General features: G+C 40.8%; 1 pseudogene; it reads left to right on the top strand.

Moving 5' to 3' along the window:
- Positions 1-4,255: 4,255 nt before the first annotated feature.
- The window catches only part of LOC148555510 (uncharacterized), a 93,039-nt pseudogene continuing 81,240 nt past the window's right edge, over positions 4,256-16,054 (top strand).

Below are 16,054 nucleotides of genomic sequence, written 5' to 3'. Positions count from 1 at the left end.
GGCCATGCCTGAACCTTGTTCTTATGTATTTTTAACGGTGGAGTTTCTACACACCATAGATTAAGGTGTGGAGCTCTGCTGTTCTTCATGAATTAATGCAAAGTACTACTGTTTTTCTATTCAATTCACGCCTACTTCTTCTCTAAGATATTCATTCGTTCTTCAACTTGATGAATGTGATGATCCGTGACACTCATCGTCATTCTCACCTATGAACATGTGCCTGACAACCACCTCTGTTCTACTATTAATGGCTTGGATGCGTATCTATTGGGTTTCCAATCATTCTTGAGATCCGAAAAGTCTAAACCTTGTCTGTGGTATTCCGAGTAGGATCTGGGAAGGGATGACTATGACGAGCTTCAAACTCGCGATTGTTGGGCGTGTGACAGATGCAAAAGGATCAATGGATCCTATTCCAACATGATCGAGAACCGACAGATGATTAGCCGTGCGGTGACAGTGCATTTGGAACATTTTCACTGAGAAGACGGGAAGTAGCCATTGACAACGGTGATGCCTAACATAAAGCTTGCCATGGAAGAGAGTATGAATGATTGGATGAAAGCAATAGGAAAGCAGAAGTTTAGGAGGAACAAAGCATCTTCATACGCTTATCTGAAATTCTCACCAATGAATTACATAAGTATCTCTATCTTTATTTTATGTTTTATTCATCTTTTAATTATCAATCCTCCATAACCATTTGAATCTGCCTGACTGAGATTTACAAGATGACCATAGCTTGCTTCAAGTCGACAATCTCCGTGGGATCGACCCTTACTCACGTAAGGTATTACTTGGACGACCCAATGCACTTGCTGGTTAGTTGTGCGGAATTGTGACTAAGTGTGATTCACATTTGAGAGCTCCAAGTCTTTGGTGCCATTGTTGATGATCACAATTTCGTGCACCATATATAATTCAAGCAAGTTCTAAAAAAAAATTCAACCAATTGGGTGGTACCCTAAAAATGAATTTCTTGAAAATTTTCATCATATTGACTAGGCTTATTCTAATGCAATGTTGTGATTTAGAAAATTTAAAAAAAAAATTTCCTAGTTTACTCCCTTTTCAATCAAAACATAATTCTCATACAAAAAGGGTCAACTAGAATTTTGTCAACCTGAAACATTTTTCTAATCACAATCAAAAACTAAGATGCAAAACACACACACACACACACACACACACATACACACACAGATATATATATATATATATATATATATATATATACTAAAAGTATGCAACAACCGAAACAAGAGTATCTACAATAGCAAATTTATACAGTCATTCCAAAATGATCTAAAATATAAAGTGCAAAATAACATAAAGTAGCAAAAACTAAAGATGGATGTCTGAAAGTTCACCACATAAATGTAAACACCGGTCACGAACGGTGACCTCCCCACACTTTAGAATCAAGCATCGTCCTCGATGCTACTACTGAAGCTCGGGACGGTAGGTCAACAATTGCGCCAGGCTCCTCAGGCTCGGGCTATTGGACTGGGACTGGCTGTGGCTCTGGATGTGGCTGCAGATCCTCAGGAGGCTGCTGGACCTCAGTAGTGGCCTGTGTCTCTGGAGGTGCATCCTGATGAGTCGGCTCCTCAGCCGGCTCCTCCTCCTGATCCTGCTCGTCGGAAGCGGGAGAGTCTGGGAGCAGCGGTAGCTCGATGCCCTGTGATACAAACACCTGGTCGATGCTATCGAGACGTCGCATGACACGAAGCTCGAAGCGCTCCATGAAGTGGAGGAGGTGCTGCATTAACAGATAAGTCGGCTCAGGTGCTGGTGGCGGCGGTGGTGGTGGTAAGGATGCTGCGGCTGCTGAAGTAGGGGGGTCCTACTACTGCCGCTGATGATGAGGGCTGAGTTGCCTCCTCCACTGCTCTGGCTTGGGAATGGCGTTTGGGTGGGGGCTTCTCGTGCACCCACCCACCCCACGGAATGGTAGTCTCCTTGTCATCGTCATCTGGGGGTGGTGGTGTCACATAATCATCCTCCCATGGGACACCTGCTAGCTCAATCATGCTTGTGACCAGTGTAGGGAAGGGTAGCAAACTGCGAATATGAGCTCTCCACATACTATGCCTGATCAGTCAGGGGAAGTTTACCTCCTTCCCTTCCATTACACACCCAATCAGAACTAGCATATCCATCGAAATCTTTGAGAAGTGAGTGGTGGGAAAGACATATTGGGCGAAGATATGCTGCCAGGTCTTGGCCTCCTTCGTCAGATAAGCAAAGCACATCCCCTTGGGCTTTTTGTTGTTCGAATCCATCACCCAAGGAGCGTCTGGTGTGGCAATCACGTGCTTAAGCGCCTCATAGTCAAAAGTCATGGAGAGGATAGCTACCTTTGCCTGCCTATAGGCACAAGTCTCATCAGGACGATGGTGGCAAAGCAGTGCATCCCCAATAGCATCCTCAGTGATTATAATCTCTCTACCCCGCAGCTGCACTGAATCAATATTGGCTCGAAAGAAGTTGCAATAAAATTCTCTCACCCATGAAGTGTTCACCCTCTCCAAATCTCTGTCAACAAAGTCCAATCCTAACTCCAAAATGCGGGCGTTAATGGCACGCCTCACATCATAGGGATGAAGCAGTTTCTTCTCAATGTTCAGATTTTTCTTCTGAAAGTCAGAGAAGGAAGCTCACAGTAGAGGTTTGGAAATTTGATTGGGTCAGTGGGTGGCAGCAGCTGATTTTCCTTGTCGACCTCATTCAACGGATTCTTAGCATAATTTGCATAGGGAGAGGGGGTAGAGGACTTAGAGCGCTTTCTCTTTTTGGAAGTGGTGGCTATAGCCTTTCCTTTGTCTGACATCCTGAAAAATAGAGATGATATAATATAAGCAGATAGCCAAGTAGATACAAAGAACTCAAAGCAAAGCATATTCATGAAGTGAATAAGGAAAGGAGATTTCTTGGAATGCAAGCAACAAAATTCAGAATTCAAATCATACTTCAAACCAAGAATTCAACCCACATTTGCACATTACATGTTCATCAAGTCTAAGAAACACCATATCCAAAATAATGATCAAAAGAGTTAGGTTGAAAACCAAAAGAAGTTAGTTGGTTAAACAGATTAAAGTTAGAAATCAGTTTGAAAATTAGTGATATGGTGGTTACAAGCTCAATTCAAAAAAGAATGCACAAAATAGGAATGTAAGCATGTTCACAATCATGAAATGCATCAAGTCATTGATGATGAAATATGGTGTAGCTAAAAAGCAACTAATATAGAACAGACCATCAATCAATGCAAGGATCACTAGAGTTATGTGAATTGGTGTTGGTGAAAGTGAAACCTTGAAAAACAAGTAAACCAAGCATATTTAACACCAATTCCAACAATGCATGCAAGTCACAAAGATTGGGATGAGATTTGAAAAATTTTTGACAACTCAAATTTTTGAAAAATTCATGCGCTATGTGACCAAGGGTAATTTGGGCATAAAGGAATTAGGCTCAATTCTCAATCATGTGAAGCAAGCAAATTAGGCTCAATTCTCAATCATGCAATGCATATATGCGAGTTAGCATTGCAAGCAAGCAAGGAGTATTAGAGGCATGACCAAAGAACCTGTTCTTGAGGAATTTTCAAAACCATTTAGACGACACAATTCTATCTGACACAGAAATCATCAAATAGAAGTTTGTTACATCCATCAAACAATGTCAATTCAAGAAATATGGTTAAGAAAAATTCGGCAGCATTTCAGCAGTACATTGGCTAAATCCTAAATTTAAACAGTCAAATCAGATTCTATATGAATTCATCAAAAGTCAAAAGCACAAAGATCATGTATGAGTTCATATGACTGGGGCAATCAAGCCAATAGTGTAGCAGCAAAGCATTAGAGAGCGATTTAAACTAAATCAGCCAACAAGTAGTTATGAACAAGTAAACAACCTGTATCCATGAGCAAAGCAATACTCAATAATGGCAAGCCAAGCATACAGCACAAGCAAGGCAATGGAACAGAGTAATTTCACACAGCAGCAAAATATTTAATCAATCCTAAATCCACTACTCAGCCCAGATTCGCTAACCACCTAAAGTAAACTAAACTAACTAACTAAGCTAACGAAACTAAATTAACAAAAAATAATGTAACACAATAAAGGAGTAGAACAGGGGGCAGAAACCCGGGAGATAGAGAGGAAGTGGAACAGGAAAGAAGAGCGGCCAGGGCAAGGACGGTGGCCTGGGATGTCACCGGGGAGTTTGCCGGTGACAATGGGGTCGCAGCTGTCGAGGGCGGTGACGGAGCAGAGGCGAAGTGAGAGAAAACAGAGAGGAGGAGGCAGAGGAGTGAGAGAGAGTGGGAGAGCGAGGAAGAGGGAGCTGGGATGCGCGGCAATGGCGGCCGTGGTGTGCGCCAGAGGTCGCTGGAGGGAGGCAGGTTATGGAGATGATGGTGGTGGTTATGGGTGAAAGGGAGAAGGAGAGACGTTGGGTGAAGGACGAAGGGGGTTTTGTGCGAATGCGCTAGGGCGTCACGTCCCTGGGTAAGTAAAAATTCAAATCCACGCGTGCACGCACCGTGCGCGTCCGCGTGGGTGGAGGAAATTAAGGATTGGCGCGGAAGCGCCATACGCGCTTACGCGTAGATGGGAGAATTAGGGATTGATGATCGAATATTTTATACGCTTTTTTAGGGTAATTTCATGTAGTTTTTTGTATGTTTTAGTTAGTTTTTAGTATATTTTTATTAGTTTCTAGGAAAAAATTCATATTTCTGGACTTTACTATGAGTTTGTTTGTTTTTCTGTGATTTCAGGTATTTTCTGGCCGAAATTGAGGGAGCTAAGTAAAAATCTGATTCAGGCTGAAAAAGGACTGCAGATGTTGTTGGATTCTGACCTCCCTGCACTCGAAATGGATTTTCTGGAGCTACAGAAGTCCAAATGGTGCGCTCTCAATTGCGTTGGAAAGTAAACGTTCAGTGCTTTCCAGAAATATATAATAGTTTATACTTTGCTCAAGGATAGACGACGTAAACTGGCATTCAACGCCAGTTCCATGTTGTATTCTAGCGTTAAACGCCAAAAACAGGTTACAAGTTGGAGTTAAACGCCAGAAACAGGTTACAACCTGGTGTATAACTCTAGAAACAGCCTAGGCACGTGTAAAGCTCAAGTCTAAGCCCCAGCACACACCAAGTGGGCCCCAGAAGTGGTTTTCTGCACTATCTATCTTAGTTTACTCATTTTCTGTAAACCTAGGTTACTAGTTTAGTATTTAAACAACTTTTAGAGATCTATTTTGTACCTCATGACATTTCAGATCTGAACTTTGTACCCTTTGACGGCATGAGTCTCTAAACTCCATTGTTGGGGGTGAGGAGCTCTGCTGTGTCCCGATGAATTAATGCAATTATTTCTCTTTTCTATTCAAACACGCTTGTTTCTATCTAATATGTTCATTCGCACTTCAATATGATGGATGTGATGATCCGTGACACTCATCACCATTCTCAACCTATGAACGCATGCCTGACAACCACCTCCGTTCTACCTTCGATTGAATGAGTATCTCTTGGATTTATTAATCAGAATCTTCGTGGTATAAGCTAGAATCCATTGGCAGCATTCTCGAGAATCCGAAAAGTCTAAACCTTGTCTGTGGTATTCCGAGTAGGATTCAAGGATTGAATGTCTGTGACGAGCTTCAAACTCGCTAGTGTTGGGCGTAGTGACAGACGCAAAAGGAACAATGGATCCTATTCCAGCATGATCGAGAACCGACAGATGATTAGCCGTGCGGTGACAGCGCACCTGGACCATTTTCAGTGAAAGGACGGATGGTAGCCATTGACAACGGTGATCCACTAACACACAGCTTGCCAAAGGAGGAAACTTGCGTGCGTGACGAAGATGACAGTAGGAAAGCAGAGATTCAGATGACAAGCATCTCCAAAACTCCAACATATTCTCCATTACTGCATAACAAGTATTTAATTCATGCTCTTTTATTCTTCGCAATTCAAACTGATAATTATAATTAATTTCCTGACTAAGAGTTACAAGATAACCATAGATTGCTTCAAGCCAACAATCTCCGTGGGATTCGACCCTTACTCACGTAAGGTATTACTTGGACGACCCAGTGCACTTGCTGGTTAGTGGTACGAGTTGTGAAAAGTGTGATTCGCAATTCGTGCACCAAGTTTTTGGCGCCATTGCCGGGGATTGTTCGAGTTTGGACAATTGACGGTTTATTTTGTTGCTTAGATTAGGAAAAATTTTTCTTTTTGGTTTAGAGTCTTCTATTATTGTTTTTGGTTAAAAATTTTTTTTTATCCTTTTTTTTTCTTTTTAAATTTTTCGAAAATTTTATAAACTAATAATTGAGTTTTTCTGTTTGAGTTTAGTTTCATATTTTAAGTTTGGTGTCAATTGCATTTTTTTTATTTATTTTCTTTTCTTTTAAATTTTCGAATTTGTGTTCATTGTTCTTTCTTAATCTTCAAGTTGTTCTTGTTTATTTTCCTTCTTTGATCTTTGGTTTGTCTTTTTTTGTGTCTTTTCTTGTTTTTCTTGTGCTTTTTCGAATTTTTAGTTTCAAAAAAAAACTTTTATTTACTAAATACCTTGTTAAAACACGTTAAATTTATAGCTCAATTGGCTAGAGCGTTGTGCTTATGTTCTTGGTAATTGGCTATCTTTTTTTAAAACTTTTTCAAAAATAATTTTTCTTTAAATAAATCTTGTGCCAAACTTTAAGTTTGGTGTTCTCCTGTTAACTTTTCTTTAGTTTTCAAAAATTTTATTTTGATTTTCTAAAAATTTCAAGTTTGGTGTCCTTTCTTCATGTTCTTGTTGTTCTTGTGAGTCTTCAGAGTGTTCTTGAGTCTTCCTTATGTTTTGATCTTAAAATTTTTAAGTTTGGTGTTCCTTGGTGTTTTCCCTCCAAAATTTTTGAAAATAAGGAGCATTAGATCTAAAAACTTTAAGTCCTGTGTCATTTTATTGTTTTTCTCTTTCCTCATTAAATTCAAAAATATCTTTTCTCTTTACTTTAAATTTAATTTTTAAAAAATACTTTTAAAAATTCAGATTTTTATTTTAAAATCAAATCCTTTCAAAATTCAAAATCTTTTTCAAAAATCATATACAGAGTTTTTCAAATCTTCTCAATTAAGCAATTATTCTCATTTTCAAATTTATTTTTCCCTTGATTTTCGAAAATTACATTTAAATTTCTAATTATTTTATTCTATTTTATCTTATTGTTTTTATTTATCTTAATAATTTGGTTTGTTCTAATTCAATAAAATAAAAACAAAAAATAATAAAAATATATTTTACTTGCAATTCACATCATCTCCCTTTCTCCGTCATGGATCTAAGTGAAAATGAGCAGTCCAGAAGGACTCTGGGGTATCTGTATACCCTCCATCAAAGCAGGTAGTTTTGAGCTAAATCCTCAGCTCATTGTCATGGTGCAGCAAAACTACCAGTATTCTGGTCTTCCACAAGAAGAACCTACTGAGTTTCTGGCACAATTCTTGTAAATTGCTGACACAGTACGTGACAAAGAGGTAGATCAGGATGTATACAGACTGTTACTATTTCCGTTTGCTGTAAAAGATCAAGCTAAAAGGTGGTTAAATAACCAACCCACAGCAAGCATAAGGACATGGAAACAGTTATCAGACAAATTCCTGAATCAATATTTCCCTCCAAAAAGGATAACACAACTAAAGCTGGACATCCAAGGCTTTAAACAAGAGGATAATGAATCCCTTTATAATGCCTAGGAGAGGTACAGAGGGATGCTAAGGAAATGCCTCTCTGAATTGTTTTCAGAATGGGTGCAATTAGACATCTTCTACTATGGGCTTACAGAAGGAGCTCAGATGTCCCTAGACCACTCAGCTGGTGGATCTATACACATGAGGAAAACTATTGAAGAGGCTCAAGAGCTTATTGATATAGTTGCCAGAAACCAGCATCTGTACATAAGTAATGGGTCCTCCATAAAATAAGAAGCCAAAGCAGTGTCTACTGAACTTGGTCCTCCAGAACAAGTTGCTGAACACAATCAACAATTGTGCTTTCTAACAAAACAGCTAGCAGAATTCAAGGAGATGCTACAAGACACTAAAAACGCTAATAAAAATATGGAGGCACAATTGAATCAGACAAAACAGCAGTTATCAAAGCAGATAATAGAAGAATGCCAGGCAGTTCAATTAAGAAGTGGGAAAACATTAAATACCTCGCTTCAGAACAGCAGAAAGCCAAGGAAAGAACAACTGACAGAGGATGAGCAAAATATCATCCAAAATTCCTCTGAGGATAGTAAGAGCCCAGAGAGGAATGATTCTGGCACTCAAACACCAGAAAAGGAGGGAGAGCTGGCGTTAAACGCCCAACCAATGCTCAGTTCTGGCGTTCAAATGCCACAAACAAGCAAGGAGTTGGCGTTAAACGCCCAAAGGAAGCTCAGTTCTGGCGTTCAAACGCCAGGAACAGGTAAGGAGTTGGCATCCAATGCTAGTCCAGCTTCCACCCTGGCATTCAAACGCCAGTGAGGGATCAAACACACACAAGTGCTGATAACAACCCATCTAAAACGGCTTCCCCAACCACCTCTGTAGGAAATAAATCTGCAGCAACCAAGGTTGAGGAATACAAAGCCAAGATGCCTTATCCTCAAAAACTCCGCCAAGAGGAGCAGGATAAGCAATTTGCTCGCTTTGCAGACTATCTCAGGACTCTTGAAATAAAGATTCCGTTTGCAGAGGCACTTGAGCAAATACCCTCTTATGCCAAGTTTATGAAAGAGATCTTGAGTCATAAGAAGGATTGGAGAGAAACTGAAAGAGTTCTCCTCACTGAAGAATGCAGTGCAGTCATTCTGAAAAGCTTCCCAAAAAACCTTAAAGATCCCGGGAGCTTCATGATACCAGGCACATTAGAAGGTAATTACACCAAGACAGCTCTATGTGATCTTGGGGCAAGTATCAATCTAATACCTGCATCCACTATCAGAAAGCTTGGTTTAACTGAAGAAGTCAAACCAACCCGGATATGTCTCCAACTTGCTGATAGCTCCATTAAATACCCATCAGGCGTGATTGAAGACATAATTGTCAGGGTTGGGCCATTCGCCTTCCCCACTGACTTGGTAGTGCTGGAAATGGAGGAGCACAAGAGTGCTACTCTCATTCTAGGAAGACCCTTCCTTGCAACTGGACGAACTCTCATTGATATCCAAAAGGGGGAAGTAACCCTGAGAGTCAATGAGGATGAGTTTAAGTTGAATGCTGTCAAAGCCATGCAGCATCCAGACACACCAAAAGACTACATGAAAGTTGATCTTATTGACTCTTTAGTAGAGGAGATCAACATGGCTGCGAGTCTCGAATCAGAGCTGGAAGACATCTTTAAAGATGTTCAGCCTAATCTGGGGGATTCAGAGGAATTAAAGGAGCCTCTGGAAATTCCTCAGGAAGAGGAAAAACCTCCTAAACCCGAGCTCAAACCATTACCACCATCCTTGAAATATGCATCTCTGGGAGAAGGTGACACTTTTCCAGTAATCATAAGCTTTGCTTTGAATTCACAGGAAGAGGAAGCACTACTTCAAGTGCTAAGGAGACACAAGACAGGTCTTGGGTGGTCCATAAGTGACCTTAAGGGCATAAGCCCAGCCAGATGCATGCACAAGATCCTATTGGAGGATGATGCTAAGCCAGTGGTTCAACCACAGAGGCGGTTAAATCCAGTCATGAAGGAAGTAGTGCAGAAAGAGGTCACCAAGTTACTGGAGGCTGGGATTATTTATCCTATTTCTGATAGCCCCTGGGTGAGCCCTGTTCAAGTTGTCCCCAAAAAGGGAGGCATGACAGTGGTTCATAATGAAAAAAATGAACTGGTTCCTACAAGAACAGTTACAGGGTGGGGCATGTGTATTGACTACAGAAGGCTCAATACAGCCACCAGAAAGGATCATTTTCCTTTACCATTCATAGACCAGATGCTAGAGAGACTAGCAGGTCATGATTTTTACTGCTTTTTGGATGGCTATTCAGGTTACAACCAAATTGCAGTAGATCCCCAGGATCAAGAGAAAACTGCATTTACATGTCCATCTGGAGTATTTGCCTACAGAAGGATGCCATTTGGGCTGTGTAATACACCTGCAACCTTTCAGAGATGCATGCTCTCTATTTTCTCTAATATTGTGGAAAATTTCTGGAAGTCTTCATGGATGACTTGTCAGTATATAGAGACTCATTCAGCTCCTGTCTTGATCACCTGACACTAGTTTTGAAAAGATGCCAAGAAACTAACCTGGTTTTAAACTGGGAAAAATGTCACTTTATACTGACTGAAGGTATTGTCCTTGGGCATAAAATTTCAAACAAGGGAATAAAGGTGGATCAAGCTAAAATGGAAGTAATTCAAAAATTACCACCACCTGATGCCAGGGCATTTTGGCCAATTTCGCTGACCTTTTCTTTACTGTTTTTAGGGTAGTTTCATGCATTTTCTTAGGAAATAAGCTAGTTTTGGGTAGATATTCACTTACACCTGGATTCAAGCATACATTGTGCATTTTATATGATTTCATGAGGATTTTGAATGAGTTTAGTGACAAATTGTATGTTGCATTACCCATGACTTGGACTAGAACTTTGATCCACTCTATTGCCTGATTTCAGGACCAAAGGAAGCAAGGAATGGGAGGTAACTTGCAGAGTTAATGAGAGAAGTGACTGCCAATAACGCTCTCGAAGCCATCATTACCCACGTTAAGAGTCACGTTAACTAAGTTAACGTGAACTCTAATGTGAAGAAGGGAATTTGAGCCAACGTTAGTGACACTTAACATTATCAATAACGTTGGCCAATACTCACAAGTGGCCACGTTAGAGTCCACGTTAACTAAGTTAACGTGGCCTCTAACATTAAAAGGGGGAAAGGAAGCAAACGTTAGTGACATTCAACATTGTCACTAACGTTTGCCTAAGTGCACAATGCCACGTTAACTCCCACGTTAACTTGGTTAACGTGGAAGCTAACGTGAAGAGGCAAGAGTGGTCAACAACGTTAGTGACACCCAACATTGTCACTAACGTTGGAAGCAACCACACAATCCCAAGGAGCCACGTTAACTTTCACGTCAATTTAGTTAACGTGGAGGCTAACGTGAGAGAAGAAGATGATGGCCAACGTTAGTGACACTCAACATTGTCACTAACGTTTGAAGGAGCCACACAAGCCACTATGAGCCACGTTAACTCCCACGTTAACTTAGTTAACGTGGAAGCTAACGTGGATGAGTAAAAGATGAGCCAACGTTAGTGACACTCAACATTGTCACTAATGTTGGGGATGGCTAAGCAATGCCACGTTAAAGAGCCACGTTAACTAAGTTAACGTGGGCTCTAACGTGAGACATGGGGGCACATTGGAACGTTAGTGACAATGTTGAGTGTCACTAACGTTCTCGAAGGATGGCAAGCCTACGTTAAAGAACCACGTTAACTAAGTTAACGTGGGCTCTAACGTAGGAGCAAGGGGGGCTTTTCAACGTTATTGGGAAAGTTAAGCCCCAATAACGTGTGCGAAGGACCTAGAGGCAATGTTAGTGGCAACGTTTGTGCTACTAACGTTGAAGTTAACGTGGCTTTTACTTAGGAACGTTAGTGAGAAAGTTGATTGTCACTAACGTTCTCGAACTCATATTTTCACTAAATGTTAACACCCCTAACGCCCTGAGCTAAAGTCTCTGCCCACTTCACACTTTCTCTCTGCAAGTAAAGCCAAGCCCAAATGAAGAAAAGAACTGCTTTAAACTCAAGATCCAAAGGCCCAAGACTTGAAGAACCAGCTAGAAGATGAGAAGAGTAGTATATATAGGAGTAGCTTTGAATTATTTTAGAGAGTTCCGGGAGTTGGAAAATAGCATAGAACTACTTCCTGTATTTACTTTCTCTGCACTTCTAGTTTTCATTATGTATTCTCCATCTTTGTTTTCATTTTCCAGAGCTATGAACAACTAAACCCCTTTCATTGGGTTAGGGAGCTCTGTTGTAATTTGATGGATCAATACTAGTTTTCATTATTCTTCTTCTATCTTTTCTCTTGATTTTACTTGAAAGCTTTCGATCTTCATCCAATTGGATAGTGATCTTGGAAAAGAAACTATTCATACTTGGATCTCTTCAGAACCTTGGAAGAGGAACGAAGAGATCAAGCTAGAAATACTTTCTCATGCTGGACCAAATTGGGTTTGGATGGATATGTGACTATAATCCTCTCAATACTTGTTTGGAAAATGCATGTGGTATAATCAGTGACCATACTTCATCTCTTCTCATGAGCAATTGACCAAGGAATTGGCTATTGATCAAGATTTGAGAGATTCAATTACAAGAAATTGTAATTCAATCACTTAAGATTGCCAAGGAGATCAATGAGTGCATTGATTGAGGAAGAGATGTAAATGAGATTGATCCGGAGAATGCAACATCTCCTAAGCCCAATGAACTCCCATTTCTGATCTTACCCATTCTTTTTAATTTCTGTCATTTACATTTATGAGCAATTCCCCCATTCCCATTTAAGATTCTGCAATTTACCTTCTGCCATTTACTTTCCCGCCATTTAATTTTCTGCAATTCTCAACTAAATTTCTGATTCGCTCAACTAGAACAGTCCTCTAATTAAAGTTGCTTGATCAATCAATCCTTGTGGGTTTCGACCTCACTCTATTGTGAGTTTTTACTTGACGACAAATTCGGTACACTTGCCGAACGAAATTTGTTGTGAGACAAGTTTTCCGTGCATCAAGTTTATGGCATCGTTGCTGGGGATTGATTGTGCATCAATAATGATTAGATTGGAGGATAACTAGATTGAACATTTTATTTTTGTTTGATTTAAATTTCTGTTTGAGTTATTTATTTCCTATTTTAGTTAATTTCTTCCTTTCTCCCCACTTTTTTTTCTGTTATTTACATTTCATCTCACTAACCCACTAACTGTTTGATATATTGCATCACTTGCACTAACAGTAATTCTGACAGATATACTTTCTGCATCTATTCTCTTTGCTTGTACTTGTTGGTTGTATGACAGGGAGAAGAAGCGGGGCTTCAACTTCCTTTGATTCTGAACCTGAGAGAACCTTCCTTAGACTAAGGAGGGAGGCAAGAGACAAACGTGTAGTTGGTGCTGAAGAAGAGGAGGAACACTTTGAGGAATACTTTGAAGCAAACATGGAAGAAAACATGGAAAACCATCATGAAGAAGAGGCTCACAACCATGGCGGAAGAGGTCGAGCAAATCATGCTGGGGAGGATAGAAGAGTTTTAGGCTCTTACATCAATCCAAACCCAGGAAACTGTGGAAGTAGCATTCAAAAGCCAACCATCCATGCCAACAATTTTGAACTGAAGCCACAACTCATCACCCTTGTATAGAACAACTGTTCGTTCGGAGGAAGTGTCCAAGGGGACCCAAATCAACATTTAACCACTTTCCTGAGAATATGTGACACAGTGAAGTCTAATGGTGTTCACCCTGACGCCTATAGACTGCTCTTATTTCCATTCTCACTCAGGGATAAGGCAGCCAAGTGGCTGGAATCTTTCCCAAGGGAAAGCTTGACAACTTGGGAAGACGTGGTGAACAAATTCTTAGCAAGATTTTACCCTCCTCAAAGAATCAATAAGCTAAGAGCTGAGGTCCAAACCTTCAGGCAACAAGATGGTGATACTCTATATGAGGCATGGGAGAGGTTTAAGGACCTGACAAGGAGGTGTCCACCTGACATGTTCAACGAATGGGTGCAGCTGCACATTTTCTATGAAGGGCTCTCTTATGAGTCAAAGAAGGCCGTAGACCATTCATCCAGAGGATCTTTGAACAAGAAGAAAACCATTGAGGAGGCTATAGATGTCATTGAAATAGTAGCAGAGAACGACTACTTCTATGCTTCCGAAAGAGGGAACACAAGAGGAGTAATGGAGCTAAACAATGTAGATGCTCTGTTGGCCCAAAACAAGCTCATTACCCAGCAGCTGGCTGACCTCACCAAGAAGATGGAGAGAAACCAAGTAGCAGAAATCTCCACTTTATCAACAACCCAAGAAGGAGTGAATGAAGAAGCAGAGGGTAGCCAGGAGCAAGCCAACTATATCGGGAATTCACCTAGGCAGAACCATGATCCATACTCCAAGACTTACAACCCTGGATGGAGGAATCACCCAAACTTTGGGTGGGGAAATCAACAAGACCAAAGCCTTGATCAAAGACGCCCAAATCCAAACAATGCAGCCCACCGACACTTCACATCTAGACCATATCAACATCCCAATAACAACACCTCTCCACATTCATATCAAGGCCAGAACAACCCTCCTCAACCTCACCTATCATCATTTGATGAAAGAATCTCAAGGATTGAAAATTTACTTGAAGGTATATGCAAAGACATCCAGGACAGTAAAGCATTCAGAGAGGAGGTGCAGTCAAATATGCAGAATCAGGATGCTGCCATCAAGAAACTTGAGACACAAATTGGCTATTTATTCAAGCAAATTCCCAGCCACAACCTTCGCAGTAAAACTAACTCAACCAAAAGGGAGGAGTGTCAGACTATCACCCTTCGGAGTGGGAAGGAACTGAAGGAAACCCCCCAGAAACCACAAGAAAAGGACTCAAAAAAAGAGGAAGAAGAGCAGGATGAAGCTCAAGTTCCGATTTTGAGTTCACAAAAAGGGGGAGGAGTGCTGAAACCAAACATCCCAAGAGTCCCATACCCTTAGCAACTAAAGAAGAAGGGAGATGACAATCAGTTTTCAAGATTTTTGGAAATCTTCAAGAAGCTGCAAATCAACATACCCTTTGCTGAAGCAATAGAACAAATGCCACTCTACGCTAAGTTCTTGAAGGAGCTCATGACTAAGAAAAGAAGTTGGAAGAACAACGAGACCGTGATACTAACAGAAGAATGTAGTGCTATCATTCAGCACAAACTGCCCCAGAAATTGAAGGATCCTGGGAGTTTTCAGATCCCTTGCATTATAGGAGAAATCACAATGGAGAAAGCCCTTTGTGACTTAGGAGCCAGCATCAACTTGATGTCAGTAGCTATGATGAGGAAGATGAAGATAGAGGAGGCTAAACCAACAAAAATGGCCCTACAGTTGGCAGACAGATCGTTCAAGTTCCCGCATGACGTCGTAGAAGATTTGCTGGTGAAAGTGGGAGGTTTTATCTTCCCAGCAGACTTTGTAGTGCTAGACATGCAGGAGGAAGCCAAGGCTTCCATTATCCTGGGAAGACCGTTCTTGGCCACTGTTGGAGCTGTCATTGATGTCCAAAAAGGTGATCTTACCTTAAGACTACACAATGAAAAGATGACATTCAATGTGTTCAAGGTCATGAGTTACCCACCAGAACAATTGGGGGAATGCATGAGGTTAGATGTACTTGAGGAGGAAGTGCAAGAGAATTTTGAAGAAGAAGAACCTGAAGAACCTGAGAGATTGGTAGATGAGGAATCTGAATGAAGTGAAGAGGTTGCAACAGCAGAGATTCATATACAAGGTGCACCAAAGGAAGAAAACGAAAATTCAGAAGCACCCAAACTTGAACTTAAAGCACTACCACCCACTCTCAAATATGCATACTTAGGAGAACATGAAAGTTACCCAGTGATCATAAGTTCATGCCTCAGCCAAGATCAAGAGGAAGAATTGCTCAAAGTACTGCGACAACACAAAGATGCCATTGGTTGGACTCTTGCTGACCTAAAGGGGATAAGTTCAGTCATATACATGCACAGGATACTGCTGGAAGATGATGCCAAACCATCCATTCAATCCCAAAGGAGGTTGAACCCTATCATGAAGGAAGTAGTACAGAAAGAAGTTATGAAGTTATGGTAGAGAGGGGTGATCTACCCGATCTCAGACAGCCCCTGGGTTAGCCCCGTACATGTTGTCCCAAAAAAAGGAGGAATCACCGTGGTTCCCAATAAGAAGAATGAATTAATTCCTACAAGGACAGT

The sequence above is a fragment of the Arachis ipaensis genome, chromosome B6 (assembly GCF_059453495.1).
Source record: "Arachis ipaensis isolate K30076 ecotype BB chromosome B6, ASM5945349v1, whole genome shotgun sequence".
NCBI lineage: Eukaryota > Viridiplantae > Streptophyta > Magnoliopsida > Fabales > Fabaceae > Arachis > Arachis ipaensis.
Note: the sequence above shows the minus strand (reverse complement) of the source record. Positions and strands in the feature narration are given on the sequence as shown.